The sequence below is a fragment of the Cornus florida genome, unplaced genomic scaffold, assembly GCF_030987335.1.
Source record: "Cornus florida cultivar Cherokee Brave unplaced genomic scaffold, ASM3098733v1 CherokeeBrave_3.0.0_Hap2_Chr06, whole genome shotgun sequence".
Taxonomy (NCBI): domain Eukaryota; kingdom Viridiplantae; phylum Streptophyta; class Magnoliopsida; order Cornales; family Cornaceae; genus Cornus; species Cornus florida.
Genome location: NW_026775576.1, coordinates 12,572,642 through 12,581,082, shown reverse-complemented (window position 1 = coordinate 12,581,082; position 8,441 = coordinate 12,572,642). Strand labels below are relative to the sequence as shown.

General features: G+C 34.1%; 1 long non-coding RNA gene across 8 annotated transcripts; it reads right to left on the bottom strand.

Annotated features, from left to right (window-relative positions):
* Nucleotides 1–916: 916 nt before the first annotated feature.
* On the bottom strand, nt 917–7,125 carry LOC132311110 (uncharacterized). Of its 8 annotated transcripts, none has more exons than XR_009482846.1 (7): nt 6,611–7,125; nt 6,362–6,516; nt 6,143–6,257; nt 5,383–5,479; nt 3,906–4,014; nt 1,259–1,330; nt 917–1,176 (listed from the first exon to the last, which is right to left on the bottom strand). It is a non-coding gene; the product is annotated as an uncharacterized LOC132311110 (long non-coding RNA). The 8 variants fall into 8 exon arrangements; XR_009482847.1 differs by having other exon boundaries at nt 6,362–6,513; XR_009482840.1 differs by having other exon boundaries at nt 6,362–6,480; nt 6,611–7,121.
* Nucleotides 7,126–8,441: the final 1,316 nt, after the last annotated feature.

The window sequence follows — 8,441 nt, the reverse complement described above, 5'->3', positions numbered from 1 at the left end:
CGGTATTCTTAAGCCATGATTCATTGTAGCGCGTCCAAATATGTAAGTTACGTCAGCGTGTATGGTCGTTTCTGGGAAAAACTCCTTCCTTGATGAAATGAGCCTCCTATGGGCTCATTTTGCATTTTCTTTTGCAAAAACTGTGCATAAGGGCATTTTGGTGTTTTCACATGAAAAATAAAGTTTTCTTTTGGCATGGTAATTTTTGGGGAGGGGTTTCTTCTTTGTGTTTTTTTAAAAAAAGGCCCTGAAAGTCCTAAAAATCACATTTCAAATTCAGAAATCTGCTAAGCTTGTTGCAGAATGACCGCTCCAAGGGGCGTACGAGCACTCCAATGTTGGACAGAAATCTCGGGGCTATTTATGAGCGATCACTACAACAGTTTTGGCTTTTACCAACACTCAAAAAAGCTAGTAAAAGCCTTAAAAAGCGCTGGTAATTCAATTACCAGCTTACCAGCGCTTCTTTAAAAGCGCTGGTAAATCCAGCGTCAGTAAGGCTTTACCAGTGCTTTTGGAGAAGCGTTGGTAAGTGGCTTTTACCAGTGCTTCTCCAAAAGTGCTGGCAAATGGCTTTTACCAGCGCTTCATCAAAAGCGCTGGTAAAGCGTATTTTCCAGCACTTTTTGAGAAGCGCTGGAAAAACGTATTTGCCAGCACTTTTTCAAAAAGTGCTGGTAAAGGGCTATTTTATTTTTATTCCCCCCCATGCCAGCGCTTCTTAAAAGAGCGCTGGTAAAGGGTTATTTAATTTTATTTTTTTTCCCCTTATTGTTTTTGGGAAAAAAAATCTTTACGGCTACTAATGTCATCCCAATAACACAAGTCTATAAAAATACCACCCAAATTGTTTCCATAAGTTAAACCTACTGCCAATATGAAATTGTTTTTAAATAGTACTATCGAAATAGGGTAGTAAATGTCAACCAAAAAGCGAAAATGTTATACAACCACAAGTTAACCTGCCAATATGAAGATACAATCCAAATTGTCTAGATAAAGCTACTAAATGTCACATAAAAAGAATTAAGAATTTTGACAAATGTAGTACAAGTTTTTCAAAAAGAACCCATCCACGGCGAAAGAAATTCAAAAAGCACATCCACTCCCCCATCTTCAGCTTCAACTTCAACTTCAACTTCAACAAGTCTTCTTGCCCATTTGATTTGAATTACCCTACATTTTTTATAAATTCATTAAGCGCACATTATAATAAATGGAAACTTAACATATAAGATAAATTAAAAAAGTTCATAACCTTAACTGAATTGGCATCATGACTAGAAAACGAATTTGGAGGTCTAAGAGGAGCATTTAAAGAATCAGAACCCTTCAAAATAACAAAACAAAATACATGAAATCTTGGCATAAGTAAACATATATTTAGTAAATAATAAAACTAATAATAAATATACCTGTCCACTACAATTTTGTTGTTGCATTTGCATTAGTCCAACCATTAGTTCTCACTGTAAAAGATTGTTCATTATTAAAGTTTCCCTATTTTTCCTATCAAGTCCTTGGATTCTAATTATAGAGAAAAACTACAAAATTGGGAGTAGTTAACATTTACTAAAATGTTTTGTTCTATGATCTGTATTGAAATTTTAGGTTCACTGGTTTTTTCTCTTTCAATTTTGCCTTTTTCTATATATGATAGATTTCTAGAATGATCAACAGGTCAATGGAAAAGCCCAACATAATAGAAGTAGAACACTAGTTTTGAGTTCTCTGATCAACAACAGCATGACTACTTTGGCAATAATGTATTGTTCATTGATTGTTGACAGTTCTAAGATGAAATGTTATATACTATCTGAGTACGAGATAGAGCTCTAACTGATACTTTTTTTTTTTTTCTTTTCTTCTAAGCTTAAGGCTTTTCTGGGAGTAATTATTGCTCATATATGAATTAATTATGTTTGATGTGTAGTTGGCTCTATAGCTTTATCTATGTTCTTCTAACATAGCCCTGGTGTTTTCAATATAAGAAAATTATAAATCCTACTAAATAGAGGAGCCATTGTTTTAAGCTTAAAATATAGTCATTGAAGTTTGCTCATGACTCTGCATACCAGTCAACATGTTTCACGCACACGCACACACACATTAGCAGTCAGATTTTGTATTTTGGATTAATGAACATGTGAGAAATAGAGGAATGAACAATGATTATTGATGTGTGTGTGTGTGTGTGTGTGTGTGTGTAAAGATTTATGTTCTGATATAGTGAATCAGAATTTAACTACAAGGAGGAAGTTCCTCCTTACATGAACGGGCATGGACAAGTGACAAGGCTAGCACAAAATCCATGGAGAAACTTTAAACCTACCTACCAAGGATCCAAATCCATCCACTGCCCCACTAGTTCTCCCCACAAAGGAAAGAAAAGAAAAGAAAAGGATTTAGATTTTCATGCCAACCAAACAATCATAGGAACATGAACACTTTGAAAGTAAAATGCAAACAAAGGACCCCCATTGATCCTATATGATAATAAAATTTCAAGAAACAAAATTAAAAAAATCCTTTTCCCTTACATCAAAGGGTCCCACCCCAAGTCCCCATTTTGGCCCCTATCAATCCCATTTTTAGGTTAATGGCTGATATTCAGTTGTGTCATATTTTTTCATCAAATAAATAATGACTAGTGATTTTTTTTTTTTCAGTATACAGTTGAATGTTCTATATCTCAGCTGTAGCATTTTATGATCTGTCATGTAAATTTTTTAGTGTCTAAGAATTGTAGAGTAGTAGCATGTACTTTCTTATTTTGTCCTACCATCATTTTCGGATAGTTTTGTTTTTTTGTTCTACACTTTTAGAGAATGATATGTAATGAAACACCCAAAATTTATCATTTCTTTCTATAACTAAAGATGCTGAGAAAGTTATATCTACAAGATTCATCATGTTTATTTATGCATTTCCAAATGATGAAATATGTGAGTGCAGTAAGTTACAGTGATTAGAAAATATTTCCTTCTTGAACACTATGTTTCAAAAGTGCTAGAAGCATAAAATTGTAACTTTTTTTTTTTTCCTAGTAAGCCATAAAATTGTAACTTCATTGCTTCATTGTGCATGTGTGTGTGTGAGACACAGAGAGTGATTGAGAAAGAAGTAGTTAATGTCACAATCTGAAGTCAACTAAGAATAGAGAAGCGAAGTATAGATTTTAAAAGTGAATTCATAGGAGCGAACATGAAAATTTATGTTGGATACTTGAAGTATAGATTTTAAAAATAGAGAGGGGAATTTAAATGAAAATTTTCGAACTGAATATTTAATTTGGTCAATATAGGCTGGGGCTAGAAACCTACTTTCAAAGGTTAATGGCTGCTCAGAATTACTTCCGTCTATTACTTATGGTACAACTTTTTAATGTACTTTTTAGAAAAGGAAAAAAGAAACAGAAAAAAACATGTTTCTTGGTTGTATGACTTGTATTTTGGCCTTATAAACTAGCAAATGTTATCAGTTTATGGTGTAACATAGGGATGACCAGCTCTTTTGTGGACGTTCAGTCATTATGGTGGTGCATGAAAACATGTATGTGCTATGTATAAACTACAACACATAAAATTAAAACCCAAAAATTAACATCACAATACTAATATGTTTGTTCTAAATGCATTTTATATGATTATAGATTTCAATCAACAAGAAGCCTCCACATACAATGATCCTATACTCCCATGCTTTTCAACAAATACAAGAAAGTAAATTGCCTCCACACGGGCCGATGATAAATAATGAAATTAAAATGCCTCCACACGGGCCGATGATTTAAAAATTGGTCACTTCAAGGCATGTGACCCCCTAATACACCGCGAAGAGTTTAAAAATTGGTCACTTCAAGGCGCGTGACCCCCTTTTTGCAAAATGGAAGCATGAAAACTTACAATCATCTCCGAAGCAGCAGCATCAGTAGCACGTCACCCCCTTTTTGTTCACTCACTTTTTCCACTTCACTACCCGTTCATTTCATTGTAAGCTTATTCTTTATCCTTTCTGGAAAAGCAAACAAAAAAGTGAGAATTCATTTAAGAGAATGCAATCAAATTGTTAAAAAAAAAAGCGGTGCACAATCCAAGAATCTTTTAGGTTTGTACAACTTACCATCTTGAATTTTTTCATCATTTTTATGGATTATTAACACCATAAGCTTTAGTGCTTCACCACTTTTGCAAAATTACATGATGGATTTTACAGTTTTTACTATTTCTACAGGTGAGTAAAAATAAGTGATCGAGGTGAAATTCACCATCCCGTGAAATTTCACACAGCATGAAACTAAAAAAAAAAATTAATAATAATAATAATTTCTTGGTGAGAATTTTGATTCTTTGATGTATTCATCTTCTAAAACCTTAAAAAAAAAAAAAAAAAAAAAAAAAAAAAAAAAAAAAAAAAAAAAAAAAAACATATATATAAAAAGAAGCAAAGCTTCTAATGTACTCTGTCCATCCCATAATTGTTGTCCACATTGGGATGGAGAGATAGTAATAGAGAAGTTAGTTACAGAGTGTGAACAACATGATTCGTGTTAGTTATATAAGTAATTATTATTTTAAAAAAACCAAATTTTATATAAGTAATTATTTACTTTCCTTATCTTGTCTTGCAATAGTATTATATTTCTCCCATTTTCCTGTAGGAACTCTTATGCAATTTAACAAAAAAAATAAAAATAAAAAAGTAACACTCTTATGCATTAACAGAGGCTAATCAGACTAGTCCTGTGGGCTCTAGAGAATTGTTGGTAAAATGTTTGGAAAGTAGAAGGTTGCTTCAGTTGGAGATACTTGTGTTGAGAAAGGAAAGGAAAAGAAAAGGGAAAAGGAAAAGGAAAAAAATAAAATAAAATGATTCCATATTATTTTTCAACATTTGCTTTAATGTCCTTTCTTGTCATGGGTCCCTTCTCTTTAAGAGAATGTCTTACATAAATATATAGAAAAATTGCATTCTTTTGTTGAGGTGACCCCAATGCATGAAGCCATAAATTGAGCTTGTTAAGTGAAGAATGAATAAGCAAAAGAAGAAAGAAGAAAGAAAAAAAAAAAAAAAAAAGGAACACCAACTAATGATATCCTTATGTGAGAAATCATGAAGTGGGTATGTGTCTATCTTGTGTGTGTGTGTGTGTTAGGAGAGATGAATGCTATAAATTTTTAAATCTTTTCATTTTTTCATTTATGTTCAATAAGCACATAAAACACATACAGATTCTAATATTCAATAAGAAATTAGTATATAGTTTATTTCAGCAAGCATAAATATTACTCGAAAAAGATATAAAATGTTGAATTCATGCGATTTTTCATGATGAGAAAAATATCATAGTAAAACATAAATGTTAAAAATGCGCACACATACCACCTGACATTTTAATGGTGGAAAAATGAATTGTGACAGAAGATGGACACGAAGATTCATCTACACATGATAATGTCATAACGAACCAACAAATGCTCTGTTGCAAGGAAAGAACATTTATAAGGAGTAAGTAACAATGTTTGCGCAAGACATTTTTGTTTTGGTTTTTTTGGGTAAGGATACATGTGATATGAACAATAAAAAAAGTATGTACAAGTTCAGGTATATCATTCTTTCCATGAAATTTTTTTACATAAAAAACATTTTCTGATATAAAAACATTTTATACCAAAACCAATGGAGATAAGAGAGAGAATCTGGAAAGCAGTAAACAAATTCAACTTCTCTCTCTATATCAACACACACATATATATATATAATATAATCACTAAAAAAAGATATACTACTCTTTTATAACATGATATTAATCTGAAAACAAAGCCTTCAGAAATCCTATGAAATGGACAGACCCTACAATAATTTGGTCGTGACTGGAAAAGTCCCAATACATTTCACTTCATCCTTCACAACCTCTGTCAAAGTTCAAGTTCAACAAGCATTTCGGAATGAATTTAGTTTTCATAATATTCTAATAAACTAAGAGAAAGTGAAATCCAATGTTAACAGGCAACTATCTAAATTGTCAGGTATAAAGGATAAGAATGGTAAAAAGAACAGATCTCTAATAATACTCATTAATGTTGGAGCTTCCTGAACAACATATATCTAGAATAATTGTTAAAGATTAGAACAAATTAACCAGCTAATGTGTCTGTCATGCCATGGATTGCGATATTGTTGGTAGTACCAAAGGATTCCGTTCCAAATTAGGGCATGATGAGAAGTCAAATTAAACTTTCAGATCAACAGATTCCCTAAAAAAAAAAAAAAAAAAAAAATAACAGAGAAAAGTAAAGAAAAATTCAAAGTCCAAAACAAAAAAGTTCAAACAATCAAACATAGGAAGTTAGGAGCACACCTTGTTTAGACTTTAGAAAGCTGTAAGGAGGAGGCAAGGAGCTATCCAAGGCTTTCGTGATGTCCAGTGGTCGGGGGGCAAGGAGCTAGGGATTTCACGAAGAGAGTCGTCTACCGACTCTGCAGAAATAAAGCTAGGGCTTTGTAACTTTCCTACTAGTGCACATTGACAAATATGGTAATTTCATAATTTAAATTAAAAAATAAATATACACAGGTAATCAAAATCAGAAGGCGAACAGTTACTAACCTAAAAAAATTCTCGTCCGATCTGTTAGTGTAGACTAGGTTTTGGAAACCCCCATCGATGACTCTTTCTCTGTGTGTATGTGACTTTGTCTCTCTAAACCTAGCCACCAGTTTTGGAACGCTGACCGGTGATTGAAGGAGAAAGAGCTGTGATGACCGGTGATGGAAGGAAAGAGCTGTGATGACCAGTGATGGAAGGGCGAGACCGGTGATGGAAGGGAGAGAGAGTTGTGATGGAAGGAGGGAGAGCGGCTGAAGGTGTTAGGGTTATTGCAAAATGAAATGGGAAAGGGGAATAAAGTGTTAATTGGCTCTCAAAAACGAAGTAGTTTAGGGCCCAAAATCAATGGAGGGAAAAAAATAGAGGAAAAAAAAAAAAAAAAAAGGAGGGAAGGGAAAAAAGGCTAAAGACTTAATACTAGCGCTCCTAAAAAGAGCGTTGGTACAAAAGACCCAATACCAGCACTCCTTTTAAGAATGCTGCTACTAAAGACCCAATACCAGTGCTCCCACAAAGAGCGTTAAAACTAAAGACCCAATACCAGCGCTCCTAATGAGAGCGTAGGTACTAAAGACCCTATACACCCTATAACGGCGCTCCTAAAAAGAGCGCTGGTAATAGTGCACCTACACCAGCGTTCTTCAAAAGAATGTAGGTAAAACCCCAATCTATTGTAGCGGCTCCAAGCCCTTGGACGAGCGCTCATGGTACTGTTCACTTGTGTGTGTGTGTGTGTGTGTGTGTGTGTGTCTTGGTTCAGCATTGCACCTATGACTTCAAGTTGATGTATCTCCTTCGTTTCAACTCTGATTAGGTCTGATCTTGAGTCTACATTGATTGTGTTGAAACAAGCTTTCCAATGGTATCAATTGCAGTTTTAGATTCCATTTGTGGCACAAGATATTCAAGTTTTAGTGAAGTAGTGTCAGGATTTGGTTCGAATTAGGATAGGATTTCTCTTCCTTTGACTACAAGACTTGATATCTTTGCCGTTCGGACTCCGAATCAAGTGATTCTTGAGTCATCTTTATTATTTTTTTGTTTCCTTTCCAATGGTGTGTACGATGGTACCCATTTCAATTTAAAATGACCATTTTGCCCTTGGTTCTTTCCTTAGAGGGTTTTGAAACCCTAACACCGATTTTCTTCTGTTGAGTCACAGGACTCTTCAGAAAGTCATTCTTGTGTCTTAGGGATGATGTACATCTCTATAGACTTGTTTCTGTTTAGCTTCCGTATTTTGGATCCTTTTCGGGTCATCACAGGACATATTGGGTTGTAAAATCCAGGGTCGTCACAGGTGTTATCAGAGCTCCTAGGTTTGAATACCTTGGACGACGAATTTTGGGTGCATTTCATACTTTTGTTGATTTGTTTTGATGTGTTCACATGCTTTTTGATAATATGTTTACGGGCCTTTTGATAACATGCTCGGTGTGATTACATGTTTTCTGTACTTATACAATTATGTGTTTAAAAAGCATCCTAGTTGATACATGCTTATGTGTTTAAGTACCTAGACATTTTCATTTTCTGTTTAGCATGTTATGTATGCGTATCTGCTTTAGCATGATTGTATGTTGCATACATTAACGTGCTACTTATTTGATACATTCACTGAGCGATTTGCATTCAATCATAATAACTCGTGTTATTATTGATCTCATTTTCCTTTTCACACATATAGCATCACAGTCTTGACTCACGGAGAGTCTTCTCATTAAGGCTTAGGTGAGCGTAGGATTGTAGTCTCTGTCTAATGAGATGAGACATAGGCCACGGAGGCACCGTTTCGTCTCATTTTCTTTTGTCCTTTCGTAGTGTAGTCATG